This window comes from Rhinoderma darwinii, chromosome 4, assembly GCF_050947455.1.
Source record: "Rhinoderma darwinii isolate aRhiDar2 chromosome 4, aRhiDar2.hap1, whole genome shotgun sequence".
Classification (NCBI taxonomy): Eukaryota; Metazoa; Chordata; class Amphibia; order Anura; family Rhinodermatidae; genus Rhinoderma; species Rhinoderma darwinii.
This window is the reverse complement of record NC_134690.1, coordinates 343,603,484-343,618,706: the sequence shown is the minus strand read 5'-3', so window position 1 is coordinate 343,618,706 and position 15,223 is coordinate 343,603,484. Positions and strand designations below refer to the sequence as shown.

Sequence of the window (15,223 nt, the reverse complement as noted above, 5' to 3'; positions counted from 1 at the left end):
GTACCATTTTGGAGTAGATGCGACTTTTTGATCACTTTTTAATCACATTTTTTTAAAGTCAGGATTCACAGAAAACAGCAATTTTTCCATCTTTTTTTATGGCGTTCACCGTGCGGGTTAAGTAATGTAATAGCTTTATAGTCGGGGTTGTTACGGACGCGGCGATACCAAATATGTGTCACTTTTTTACTTTATTTTGGTTTTTTAATACTAAAGCAGTTTGTAAGGGGAAAAAGTGGGTTTTTCATTTTTTTGTAACTTTATTAAACTTTTTTTTTTACTAGTCCCACTAGGGGACTTTAATATGCGATTCTGCGATCGCTATTATAATACACTGCAATACTTCTGTATTGCAGTGTATTATGCCTGTCCGTTTAAAACCGACAGGCATCTGCTAGGTCATGCCAGAGGCATGATCTAGCAGGCATTCATGACAGGCAGACCTGGGGGCCTTTATTAGGCCCCCGGCTGCCATGGGAGACACAGACACTCGGCGATCGTATCGCCGGGTGTCGGTGGGATGAGAGGGAGCTCCCTCCCTCTCTCCAAAACTACTCAGATGCGGTGCACGCTATTGAGCACCGCATCTGAGGGGTTAAACGGGTGAGATCGATAATAATATCGATCTAACCCGGCAGAGCAGGGACGCCCCCAGCTGCCTCTGGCAGCTGAGAGCAGGGAGACTTTTTACTTATTCCGATGCCGCGACGTAAAAAGTCTATGGCATCGGAATAAGGCCCGTTAGTGACCGACGTAAAAAGACTATGGGCCGGTCACTAACGGGTTAAAGCAGTTCTACACTACACCACCCAGAACTACAGATTTGCGCAGTCCAGTAAAAATACTTGTGGGGGCATGGGCACATTTTACACAAACACACACGATTCCGTACATTTCAATAAAATTATGATTATTTTCACCTATTTGTGGAATAAATCGGAATGACATTAACACAATTTCCTTTAAGAAAATAAAATGCTGTTTATCATATACAGGAGACGATCTTTGTGCTGCAGCAGTCACAAACCAGTCTCACAGTAGAGGCGGCACTCCTGCAGCAAATGAGAAAGCGCCTTGCTCACAGCTGGCTATGAGTTAGGAGCTCTCATTTGCTATCCTGCACAGGCGCTGCACGCACGTATAGGAAGAGAAGCGCTATAGCACTATACTTGCGTGCAGCGCCTGTGCTGGAGAGATATTGGGGTCCAGTTTCATGTGCACAAATACGCAGGAGACCGTTTCTAAAGCGTAAAATTGCCTGTGCAGGTGTTATGGAGACCCGTGAAGCGTGGTATATATTTTTATTTTTTACAATTGGATTCAGTGACCATTGTATTCCACTGTATGCCACACAGTGGGATAGGTTGGAGGTATACGTCAGAAGCATACGCCGGGGAAAACTCCCATCGTATACTTCAGTGTGCCTAAGAAACAATAAGTGAACGGAGCCGAACACAACTCCTTTATGATTGTGCATATAAGGAAAGAGTGGTTGCACTGGCACTTCTCTATGGCGGGAAGGAGCAGGACAGTAGGGCTGCCACCGTGTACTTTAGAACAATAAAACGCAACAACAAATATGTAATACTACTCACTAGATTAACCCGTTCCCGACACGTGTCGTATATACACGGCGCTGTCGGGAAGTGGTTCCCGCAAACCGCGGTACAGTTATGGGGTCGTGATAATGCTGGCTCAGAAGCAGAGCTCACACTATCACCACCAGGTGTCAGCTGTAGATTACAGCTGACACCCTGCTGTAACGCCCAGGATCGGAGCTAGTTTCTGATCCGGTCGATTAACCCCACAGATGCTGTGCTCAATAGCGATCACAGCATCTGAAGGTTTTATTAGCCGACCGGCACCACAGCGATGCAATCGCTGGGGTGCCAATGGTTGGTATGTTAACCGTAGGCCTAACAATGGCCTCCGTGTCTTCCTTGTATGGACGCCTATGAGGACCCGCTTCCGTTGGGTCCTAACAGGCTTGCAGTTAGTGTATGACGGACAGCTCTAATATACTGCCCTACATGGGAAGTGCAGAGAATTAGAATAGCGATCATTGTCGTAGGCCTTCAAGTCACCCAAAAAACAAACCCTCACACAGCTCCATCAACCGAAAAATTAAAAAAAAAAAAAGTTATGGCACTAGTAATTTGGTGATGAGAAAACATCCCGATGTGCAGGCGGGAGGGAAACATTCCTTCAGTTGCAGGAAGTGGTCATTAATATTTAGGAACATGGTAGGGAAAGAACATAGCACATCTGCTGTAAGAGAGGGTGGCCGTATTATACCAGGCCAACACTTTCCCAGCAAAATTTCCCAAACTACTAAGGAGGAAAAGTCCCCAAAAAAGTGAAGAGTGTTACAAAAGGGGGATCAGAAAGGACACCATTTTCAGTGAGATACTGGCCTGCGCATAACAAATTACTTTTCAGCGCATCACACATCTATAGATAATTGTATTACGTAATCTGCGCGGAATAAGGGTATGTTCACACGCTTCGCAAAAAAACTTCTCAAAATACGGAGCGTTTTTCAAGGGAAAACAGCACCTGATTTTCAGACTTTTGTTTTTTAAAGCAAACTCGCGTTTTTCACGGCCATTTTCATATAGAATCAATGAAACCCGGCTCAAGAAGTGCCATGCACTTTTTCGTGGGCGTTTTTTTAACGCGGCCATTTTGGAAAAACTGCCACGTAAATAACACCCCGTCGGAACAGAACGCCGTATTTCTCATTGAAATCAATGGGCAGATGTTTGTAGGAGTTTTGCTTCCGATTTTTAGCTGTTTTTCTGTATGTTTACAGCCTGAAAAAACTGCTAAAAACACTATGTGCGCACATACCCTAAGTATGTCCCCACATTATAAACTGAAATACCAGTAATACTCAAGCAAATCTACTACAAGGCAAGATTCATGCCCAAATCGCGCTCCTTCCCTTCTAAGCCCTACAGTGTTGCTCACAGAGCTGTTTATGTCCACATTGCCATACCCGGGAGAACCCACTTAAGAATTTATGAGGTAAGATTCTCCAATGCCTTGCTGTAGATATCACACAGACACTACAGAAGTGTCAGGATTCTGAACAGACATCACGTCCTGGCTGGAGGTAATGTATAGTCACTGTCAGGACACTTGATTAACGTTATAGTGTATTTATGTGGCTGCACATAGTGATGTAATAAGATCACTATATGCTGTGTAAATGAATGGGGAGAAGTGTATGACGCAGATTGGTCAGCGTCATACACTTCTCTCCACAACGCCCTCTTGGTCAAAAAGTAAAACACGCCCAGTTGTCCATAAAATCATTAGCATAAAGGTAAAATAGGTCATCACTCTGTCAAAAATGATCGTTTTTCTAAATAAAAAACACTGCTGTAATGTACATTACAGCGCCGAACATATTATGTAGAAGATAGGCCACTTATAATGTGGTGACAGGGCCTCTTTAAAGAGATAGATATATGCCAGTACATTAAAGTTTAAAAATAAAGTAAATACATTAAGTAATAACCCCTTAATGACCGCCGATAGGCCTTTTCACGGCGGTCATTAGTGGGTTTTATTCTGATGCAATAGCCTTTTCCCAGCGCTGCATCAGAATAAAACAGAGCAGGGAGCCGTTAAATCTCCCTGCTCTCAGCTGCCAGAGGTAGCTGGGGGCATCCCTGCTTGAACCTGTGAGATCGATATTAGTATCGATCTCAGCCGTTTAACCCCTCAGATGCGGCACTCAATTGGAGTGGTTTTGGAGAAAGGGAGCTCTCTCTCTCATCCCGACACCCGGCGATAAGATCGCCGAGTGTCTGTGTCTCCGATGGCAGCCAGGGGCCTAATAAAGGCCCCCAGGTCTGCCTGTAGTGAATGCCTGCTAGGTCATGCCAGAGGCCGTTCAAAAGTATTGCAGTGTAATATGCGATCATCCGATCGCTTTTATAATAAAGTTCCCTAGTGGGACTAGTATAAAAAAAATAAAAAGTGAAAAACCCACTTTTTCCCCTTACAAAATGCTTTACTATTAAAAAAAAACTAAATAAAGCAAAAAAGTTACACATATTTGGTATCGCCGAGTCGGTAACGACCCTGACCATAAAGCTATTACATTGATATTCACGCACCCATTGACTTCAATGGGTGCGTTATGCGTGATAAACACAGAAATATAGGACATGTCTTGAGTTTTACGCAGCGGACATCCGCTGTGTATAAATCACGGACTGTCTGCACGGCCCCATAGACCAATATAGGGCCATGCGAGGCACGTGAAAATCATGCGCGTTGCACGGACGTATATCACGTTCGTCTGAATAAGCCCTTATTGTGGGGCACAAGGTGTGATGAATTTAACCTCTATATGCCTCACATTAATAGGAATTAACCCCATCATGTACCTTACACATTAACCCATTTTGACTGAGAAACATGATGGGGTTAATTACTATTAATGTGAGGCACATTCAAAATTCATCACGCCTCTCCTCATCACAAAATGGAAGTTTTTTTTTTTTATTACTGTTGGCAAAGTATCGTTTTCAAAGGATCGCTGCGAACCCGCCGCAAAAAAACGCAACAGCTGCTATTTGTTGCAGGATTTAGCTCCCCATTGAATTAAATGGGGAATTCCCGCAACAAATAAGCAGCATTTAGAAATTGAGATGCTGCAGGATAAATGTGAGCGTTTTTTTCCATAGCGTGTGGATGAGATTTGTTCAATCTCATCCACTTTGCTGCTACTATTTATATTGCACTTTGTTTTTTCAGTCCGCAATTCTGGACAAAAAAAAAAACCTGCAGCAATTCCGCTACGTGTGGACAAGACCTAATAGTTTCTCCTCTTCAATTTCAGTACTAAGGACCGCACATCCAGAATATTAATCAGAAAACATGAGGTTCTTTGTTAATATTTTCATCAAATTATAAAAGCCCACTTGCCACTTTCATGGCGACCTCCTTTAAGTGGGTCCCTACTCTATTGGTTGCAGCACCACATGGCGGAAGCCGCCACCACAATAGTGCACCCGCAGAGGGAGCAACCCAGAGGCCCGGAAGTACCCCTGCTGCCAGGCCAAGCAAAGCAAACCTTGGCTCTGGGCCACGTCCCCACACAAGTGTAGCGCCACAGCAACAAACACCACCTCCACGCTTCTGACCCAGCTGATTTTAATTTAGGAATGACCTCACAAGTATTTTTGCTCTTGTGCTCTCAGTTGGCCACTGGGGGCGCATCTAAAGGGGAGTTCATTCCATCTTTTCACTTGTTGTGGTGCTGTGTGGTGGTGTCTGTTGCTGTGGTGCTGCACTTTTGGGGGGACAAGGTTGGCTTGGCAGCAAGGGTGTTTCTGGGCCTCTGGGTTGCTCCCACCACGAGTGCGGTATTGGTAGCGGGCGGCGCCATGGGCTGCTGCAGCCAATAGAGTAGGGACCCACTTAAAGTTGGTCACCGTGAAGTGGTAAGTGGACTTATACAATTTGATTAAAATGTTAACAAAGTACTTCATGTTCACTGATTAATATTGTGCTTAGTTTCTCCTTATCAATTTCAGGGGTACTGTAATAGGATGCCACCGTTACAAGTCAGTTTGTGAAATTTCTTCCATCCTAGATATTCCACGATCAACTGATAGGCTGGGTTCAAACGCCCATGTTACGTCCGTAATGGACGGAACGTATTTCGGCTGCAAGTCCCGGACCGAACACACTGCATGGAGCCGGGCTCCTAGCATCATAGTTACGTACGACGCTAGGAGTCCCTACCTCGCTGCAGGACAACTGTCCCGTACTGTAATCATGTTTTCAGTACGGGACAGTAGTACCACTGAGAGGCAGCGACTCCTAGCATCGTACATAACTATGATGCTAGGAACCCGGCTCCCTGCAGTGTGTTCGGTCCGGAACCTGCGGCCGAAATACGTTCCGTCCATTACGGACGTAACATGCTCGTGTGAACCCAGCCTTAGTGGTATGCAAACTGGAAGCGTTTAGAAAACACACTAACTCAGCCAAAAGGTGGCAGACCACGTTAAGTTACAGAGCAGGGTTGTCAAGTGCCAAGGTGCATAGTACATAAAATCCGCCAACGAGGCTTAATAACTGCAGAGTTCCAAACCTCCTCTGGCATGAACATCTGCACAAAAACTATGAGCCCGGAGCTTCATGGCATGGTGCATGAAAGCTATAGGAAATTAGTGGAAAAGCACATGAACAAAAAAGTATATCACCATATGAGCTAGAGTCCGTGAATTGCTCCGGTTAACTTCCATTTGTTCTTCTCCATGACTGGATAGCAGAGACCACACGTGGAGGATTGGGGTCTCACTGCACCTGTGCGACATTTCGGGGGTACGCCCCCTTTCTCAAGCATGCTTTGAGAAATTCAGTCCAGGAAAAGAACTACCGGAACAAAAGGAACTTAACCACAGAACTTCACGGACTAGCTCATATGGGTGATTTACCTTTTTGTACATGCCTTTTTGAGATCTTGAAAACGAAAAATATACACTACTTTAGCAAAGAAACATCTATTTTTGACTCAAGCTTTTCCACTTCTTTGCTGTATGAAAGCTTTACATCACCAAGCACAATTGTTAGATGGAGTGGTGTAAATCATGCCGCCAATGGGACTAGAAGTGGAAACGTGCTCTGTGGAGTGACGAATCAGCCTTCTCTATCTGGCAGTCTGATGGACGAGTCTGGATTTGGCAAAAGCCAGAAATTATCTGCCTGACTGCATTGTGCCAACTGTAAAGATTGGTGGAGTGATAATGCTATGTTGTTGTTATTTTATCTGGGGTTGGACTAGGCCCCTTCATTCACGTCAAAGATAATCCTGATGCTTCAGCACACCAAGGCATTTTAGATAATTGTAAGTTTTTAACTTTGTGGAAACAGTTTGGGGGAAGCCCTTTTTTCTTCCTAAACTCAACCCCATCGAACTTTGGGATGAACTAGAATGGCCTCTAGTCCAAGATCAATGTCTGACCTCACAAATGCTCTTCAGGATGAATGGACAAAAATTCTCAAGACTCACTCCAAAATCTTGCAGAAAGCCTTCCCAGAAGAGTGGAAGCTGTTTTAGCTGCAAAAGGTGGTACCAACTACATAGTAATGCCTATGGATTTAGAATGGGACGTCAAAAAAGCTCCGGTGGATGTCCCCACACTTTTGTCCATATAGTCTATATTAAAAATTACCAAACTTGCTTGTTTACAGTAGGTAAGGCCTGTCATTATTAGCAATCAATTTTTTTTATCTATAGGAAGAATTTATGATAAAATTGATCTACATGTACTACACAGACCCTAAATTAAATTGTATTTAAATATACCCTTGCAATTAAATATTAATACTTAAAATCAAAACAAGTACAGGTTGTTCAGGAGGCTGTCTGAAAAACCCAGGCTGGCATCGATGGATCATTTATTTGAACTGTAGAATTTTTAAAAAAAACATTAATTCATCTTAACTTTAGACTGAAAACCAAATGCATCATAGAAAAAATTCTAATACTGGCAAAGCTGCACTGGCCGACAGAAAAGAATTGGTCCATTTTTAAAAAATGGTTGAAAGACATCTAATCACTGTGGCTCTGGGGACCCCCGATGATCATCTGTTAAACCCAATGGAGATCCAATACTTATCTATCACATCTAAGTTATGAGCTTAGATGTGATCGGTAAGGCCCCATACACACGACCGTAAATTCATCCGTAATTACGGCATTATTCAGTTCTATTGACCGCGGAGACCTTTCCGTATTGCTACGGATGGGTGTCCGTGCCGTAGAGCTGTGCCGGGAATTTTAGAGAGTCAGTTTTCCCGTATTTCATGGACCGTTCTCCAATACTTTGTATGGAATCATGGCCCGAAAATGCTGTGCGCATGGGGCCTAACATATCAGAGACATGCTGGACCCGCTTTCAATGAACCTGTCTGTGCCGCTGACCTGACGGATACAAAGCAGACTTGTTTTAAAAATAATTTTTAATAAAAAGTATTTGGAAAGTTGCACACAAACGTTTTATTTTAAAAAAAAAATAATTACTACATTTTTTTTCCAAAGGCCTACATATCCTTTAAAAAGTGCATATAACTCTAGAAGGCCGTCTCAATGATTGACAGGCCAGTCTGTCAATCTTTTAGTGATACCTCCTTTCCTCTATTCAGGTTTTTTTTTTTTTTTTTTTTTTTTTTTTTTTTTAATATGGCCACACCTGGTTGTGGTGTCACATTTTACTATAAACAGGCTTTTACAGAATTGTGCATTGCTGGACCTTCAGCTATTTTCAAGCTTCTTTTGTTCCCCCAAAACATCCATGCCGCACAGTGAGAGGAAGCTTGAAGGGAGCAAGTGCCATACCACTCAATGTCTAGGAGACAGCCGAATACAGCGCTCGGCTGTTTCCGTCTATCTCCGTCAGTTCCATAGACTTTGAATGAAGAGGTACTGCACATGAGACCACCATTCCAGTGATCGGTGGGGGTTCCCCAGCAATCAGACACTTATCACCTGTTATGTGGATAGGTGATGAACAATGCTAGGAATACCTATTGAAAGAATCGCAGGCAGCGAATGGAGCAGATTTATCATTTTCAGTACCATAGATACATACACTGTAATTATAGTCATTAGGTAGTTGCCATAATTTTATAGCAGTCCTAGTAAACCACCAGGCTAGTCCATCCTTATGTTCCCACTATTCATATAAACCCGAAGCTTCTGAAAGTCAAATACTGCAAGTAACAAAAAACCGGAGTGAACCCGGATCGAAGCTGAAAATAATCTGCCCAGTAGCAAGACGTTTACATAATGCGTATAGGAAAACTCCCCCACAGCATTATTACACATGTGGTCATTTACATCAGAATTCCCGCTCTTGGGGGTCCACCTCCGTAGCCCCTCATTTCCTCAAACACGCGCCAAGCTCACTGGAAACGCTCTCTAACCGGAGTTCAGGCCAATGAAGGCCGCGAAACCTTCCGCTCCGCCATCTTTAACACTCAGACATGACTAACAACAAGCTCGCGACCCGCATACTCTGACGAAGGAGCGTCATCTCGGTGCAGTGCGGTCTTCTATTACATTCGCGCGGGACTGGAATCGGCAACAAACGCCGTATCTTGACTCTTACCTACAGCGGGAAATGCGCAGCCTGGGCGGCTCCTGCTGTCCTCACCGCCCGCTCAGGGAAGCTAATGGCAAATACTGTGCTCCCGTTCGTGCTCTTGCGTGCACTAAGCTTCTGTCAGTGTCACTACGGTTCGTGCTTGATTCTCACACACTCCGTTTCCCGCTCTCGTCTATTTCCCCCCCTTTTTTTTCCCTCCGTGCTTCTGCTTCTCTGTAGCGCATCCGACACAAAATGGCGGCGGAGGAGGAAATGATACTCCAGCCAGCCTCCATGTTACACACGGACACACCCCCGGCCCCTCACGTCGTGTTGCCGGAACGGAATGTTATCCAACTACTCGAGGTCTTCGTCGACAATGTCCGCGGACATTGCATTGTTTTGTGTGGAAAAACATCGAAGAGGGTTGGGAATTGAGCATCGGTTGCAAAAATGTCAATTAGTTGCCCTTCTGTTGTAGGACTTTTCTGTGAAGATTATTAGTGAAATTGCTGGGGCAGCAGTGCTAATATTTGCCAACTTCGACCACTCTGCTTGCTTTCTAATGATAATTTAATACAGATTTGTGCTGTGAAGGTAGATGAGAATTCCCTTGTCTGCATTTTTGCTGACTAAATTTGACCTTGTCCAATTCTTGTTCAGATGCCAACGCTCTTCAGTTTCCGTCCGTGCCTAAGGCCTCATGCCCACTACAGTTATTTTCTTCAGGGTGTTATCCGTTTTTTTTAACACATTCATTTCTTTGGGGCCATGCACACTACAGTTGTTTTGATGGGTTCGTTCCGTCAAAAGTAGTGCATGTCCTACTTTTGTCAGTCGTTCAGTGACCGTGGGGCCCATTGAAGTCTATGGGTCCGTTAAAAAAACGGACGGCATCCGTGTGCTGTCCGTTTTTCACAGATCCGTTCCTAAGCAACAGCAGGGCTGGCCAAAGTTCCCTGCATTCAACACGCAAGATGGATTTTAACAGACCGTTTAAAAAGGAAGCACAGCATCCGTTTAAAACGGAACAGACGCGGAGTGAACGGAAACCACACGGATGTCACAACGGACACGGATCCATTTTAAACGGACGTGAAAATTGTGAAGGATGTGTGCGTGAGGCCTTAGGGTATGTTCACACGGCCTATATACGGACGTAAATCGGGCGTTTTTGCCCCGAAATACGCCCGAAAATAGCGCCTCAATAGCGCTGACAAACATCTGCCCATTGAAAGCAATGGGCAGACGTTTGTCTGTTCACACGAGGCGTATATTTACGCGCCGCTGTCAAATGACGGCGCGTAAATTGACGCCCGCGTAGAAGAAGTGACCTGTCACTTCTTTGGCCGTAATTGGAGCCGTTATTCATTGACTCCAATGAATAGCAGCGCTAATTACGGCCGTAATTGACGCGGCGTTCAAGCGCCTGCACATGCCGGTACGGCTGAAATTACGGGGATGTTTTCAGGCTGAAACATCCCCGTAATTTCAGCCGTTACGGACCCCCGCCGTGTGAACATACCCTAATACTTTAAATGGAGCGAGAGGGCACATGCTCAACGGCCGCTCCATTCAATTCCTTCGGGGAGGGGGACACGGAACCCCTGTTCTGGCGATTGGTACTCCTACTGATCTAGCAGTTATCACCTTTCCACTGGATAGGTGATAAATTTTAATGGAAAGACCCCTTTAAAAAATGTAAGTGTTTGTCCACACATATCGGAATTGCTGTGTATTTTCTGTCATTTTTCTTACTGCAGCATGTCAAATCCTGCTGCGGAAAGCGGACTTAATAGCAGCGTTTTTCAGAGGAGATATCACCATTTCCCAGCGTTGAAGAAAGCACTGCAAAATCTGCTCCATTTTCTGCAGTAAAAAAATGCAGGATATTGTGCGGTATTTCCGCAGCAAAATGTCTGCTACTTTTAGGCCTCATGCACACGACCGTAGTGTTTTTCTGGTCCGCAAATTCCAGGACCGTGTTCCGTGAAATGTCCTCCGCATTTCATCCGTATGTAATCCGCAAAATGCGGATAAAAAAAAAAAGTCTAGCTAAAACAGGATGACGACAGAAATCATTCCCGGTCGTCGCCTAGCAACACTTCCGCAAATCCGCAAACTGCGGTTGACACACGGAGGTGTACCCGCATTTTCCGCGGGCCCATTGACTTCTATTGGCATGTCCGCATCGAATTTGCGGGCCGTAATAAGACATGTCCTGAGTTTGTGCAGCACGGATTTGCGGACATGCGGGGACCCGTGAAAACACGGATAGTGTGTATGGGCCCAAAGAAATGAATGGGTCCGCAATTCTCCCGTGGATTTTCGGGGGAATTGCGGATGCAAAAACACGTTCATGTGCATGGGGCCTTAGGCTGAGTTTACACGTGGCGGATACACTGCGTAAAAGCACGCAGTGTATCCGCCCTGTCTGCCGCGGGGAATTCCGGGCGAAAAAGCGCAATAAACTGGTGCAGTTTTTCACCCAGAATGTCCGCTTCGAAAAACTGCAACACTACACCGTGTTCCAAATTATTATGCACATTGGATTTAAGTGTCATAAACATTTAATTATTAGTTTTTCAATTAACCCCTATTTTGGCCTTGTGGACACAGCCGATTTTTGCAAATCTGACGTGTCACTTTATGTGGTAATAACTCCAGAATGCTTTTGCCTATCCAAGCGATTCTGAGATTGTTTTCTCGTGACATGTTGTACTTTATGATACTGAAAAAATGTCGTCGTTAAATTCAATATTTATTTGTAAAAAACACCAAAATTTAGAGAAAATGTGCAAAAATCGGCATTTTTCTAAATTGTAATATATCTGCTTGTAAAACAGATCGTAATACCGCACAAAATATTTACTAGTTAACATTTCCCATATGTCTACTTTATGTTTGCATCGTTTTTTGAAAGTGCTTTTATTTTTCTCGGACGTTACAAGGCTTAGAACTTTAGCTGCAATTTCTCGCATTTTCAAGAAAATTTCAAAAGGCTATTTTTTCAGGGACCAGTTCAGTTCTGAAGTGGCTTTGAGGGCCTTATATATTAAAAACCCCCTATAAAACACCCCATTTTAAAAACTGCACCCCTCAAAGTATTCAAAACCACATTCAGAAATTATTTTAACCCTTTAGGCATTTCACAGGAAATAAAGCAAAGTAGAGGTGAAATTTACAAATTTCTATTTTTTTTTACGAAATTCATTTGTAATACAGTTTTTTCTGTAACACAGAAGGTTTTACCAGAGAAGCGCAACTCAATATTTATTGCCCAGATTCTGGAATTTTTAGAAATATCCCACATGTGGCCCTAGTGCGGTAATGGACTGAAATACCGGCCTCAGAAGCAAAGGAGCACCTAGTGGATTTTGGGGCCTCTATTTTATTAGAATATATTTTAGGCACCATGTCAGGTTTGAAGAGATCTTGTGGTGCCAAAACAGTGGAAACCCCCCAAAAGTGACCCCATTTTGGAAACTACACCCCTCAAGGAATTTTTCAAGAGGTATAGTTAGCATTTTTATTGGAACTGGTCTGAAAATGAAAATCTACTTTTTTTCTGAAAAAACATACGATGTTTTAGATTTTACAAGGAATAAAGGAGAAAAAGCACCCCAACATTTGTAAAGCAATGTCTCCCAATTACGGCAATACCCCATATGTGGTAATAAACTGCTGTTTGGACCCACGGCAGGGCTCAGAAGGGAACGAGGGCCATTTGGATTTTGGAGCGCAGATTTTGCTGGAATGGTTTTCAGTGCCATGTCGTGTTTGCAAACCCCTGGAGGGACCATAACAGTGGAAACTCCCCAAAAGTGACCCCATTTTGGAAACTACACCACTCAAGGAATTTTTCTAGGGGTATAGTGTGCATTTTGACCCTGCACAGGTTTTGCTGAATTTATGGGAATTATGCCGTGAAATTGAAAATCTAAATTTTTTCTAATAAAATGTAGTTTTAGCTCAGATTTTTTCATTTTTACAACAGATAAAGGAGAAAAAACACCCCAATATTTGTAAAGCAAACTCTTCTGAGCACAGCAATACCCCATATGTGGTAATAAACTGCTGTTTGGACACATGGCGGAAGTTAGAAAGGACGGAGCACCATTTGACTTTTGGAGCTCAAGTTTTCCTGGAATGGTTTGCGGCCCCATGTGACATTTGCAAAGCCACTGAGGGGGCAAAATAGTGCATACTCGGCAAAAGTGACCCCATTTGGGAAACTATACCCCTCGTGGAATTTATCTAGCGGTATAGTGAGCATTTTGACCCCACAGTTTTTTGCTGAATTATTGGGATTATGCAGTGAAAATGAAAATCTACATTCTTTCCACTAAAATGTTGAATTGTTTTCATTTTCACAAGGAATAAAGGAGAAAAAGCGCCCCAACAATTGTAAAGCAATTTCTCCCGAGTACGGCAATACCCCATATGTGGTTATAAACTGCTGCTTGGATACACCGCAGGGCTCAGAATGGCAGGAGTGCTACTTGGCATGTAGATTTTGGTTGATTGTTTTTTGGACGCCATGTCGCATTTGCAGAGCCCCTGAAGTACCCGTACAGTAGAAACCCCTGAGAAGTGACTCCATTTTGGAAACTTTACCCCTCAGGGTAATCATCTAGGGGTGTACTGAGCATTTTGATCCCACAGGTGTTTCATAGATTGTATTAGAATGAGGCAGTGAAAATGAAAAATTATTTTTTTTCCCAAAAATATGTAGTTTTGCACCTAATTTTTTTCCCCACAAGGGGTAATAGGAGAAAAAACAACACATAATTTGTTACCCAATTTCTCCCGAGTACGGCAATACCCCATGTGTGGCCCTAAACTGCTGTTTGGGCACATGGCAGAGCTCAAAATGGAAGGAGTGTCTTTTAGAGCACAGATTTTGCTGGACTGGTGTACGGGCGCCATGTCGCATTTGCAGAGCGTACTTAGGTACCAGAGTAGAGTGTAAAACCATGAGAAGTGACCCCATTTTGTAAACTACACCCCTCAAGGCATTTATCATTTGCCTGGACATATGACAGGGCTTAGGAGTGAAAGGCGCATGTGAGGCCTATTTTGGTGATTTTCGCAGCATTAGCCCACAACGGCAGGACTCTGGGGTCAAATAGTAAAACAAACCCCCAAGTAGTGACCCCCATTTTGGAAACTGCACCCCTCAAGGCATTTTGACCACACAGGTTTTTTTTTTCTATTAGAAATGAATGCTCAGTGGATTGTGCAAAGTGAAAATTGCAAATTTCCACAGGTATGTGCCATTTTAATGCACAATATTTTGTGCCCAGTTCGTGCCACTGAAGACAAATACCTCAAACTGTTAAGCGGGTTCTCCCGGCTATGGCGATGCCATATATGTGGACGTACACTGCTGCTTGGGCACGCTGCAGGGCGCACCATTTGGCTTTTGGAGTGTGGATTTTGCTCGCTAGTTGTTTTGTTTGGGGTTTTGCTGGTATTTCAGTTATGATGTGGGGGCATATGTAAGCTGTGCGGAGAACATCAGGGGTATAATAATGGGGTAAATAAATAATTATCCACAGATGTGTGGCCGGTGTCGCACTGATAAATGGTGCCCGATCTTATCCGCTTTTGGACACTTTGCACATTTTCATCGCCATATTCTGAGAGCCAAAACGTCTTTATTTTTTCTCCACCGGAGCCGTGTGAGGGCTTATTTGTTGCGGGACAATCTGTAGATTTCATTGGTACCATTTTGGGGTACATGCGATTTTTTTGATCACTTTGTATTTCATTTTTTTGGCAAGCAAGGTGACCAAAAACCTGCAATTCTGATGTTTTTTATAATTTATTTTTTTACAGCGTTCGCCATGTGCTATGAATGACAATTTTACGTTATTCTGCGGGTCGGTACGATTACGGTGATACCAGATGTATATAGTTTTTCTTATGCTTTGAAGCGTGTGCACAATAAAATCACTTTTGTTTCAAATAATTTATTTTTGGTGTCACCAGATTCTGAGAGCCATAACTTTTTTATTTTTCCGTCAAAAAAGCGGTGGGAGAGCTTGTTTTTTGCGGGATGGGCTGCGTTTTTTAATGGTATAATTTTGGGGTACATGCAACTTTTA

At 43.6% G+C, this 15,223-nt stretch overlaps 1 protein-coding gene across 1 annotated transcript in view; it reads right to left on the bottom strand.

Annotated features, from left to right (window-relative positions):
• The window catches only part of WTAP (WT1 associated protein), a 65,077-nt gene extending 55,343 nt beyond the window's left edge, over positions 1 to 9,734 (bottom strand). The window contains exon 1 of the mRNA XM_075863748.1: positions 9,138 to 9,734. The gene's annotated coding sequence lies outside the window, so the exon portion shown is untranslated. The remainder of the gene's footprint in view (positions 1 to 9,137) is intronic.
• Positions 9,735 to 15,223: the final 5,489 nt, after the last annotated feature.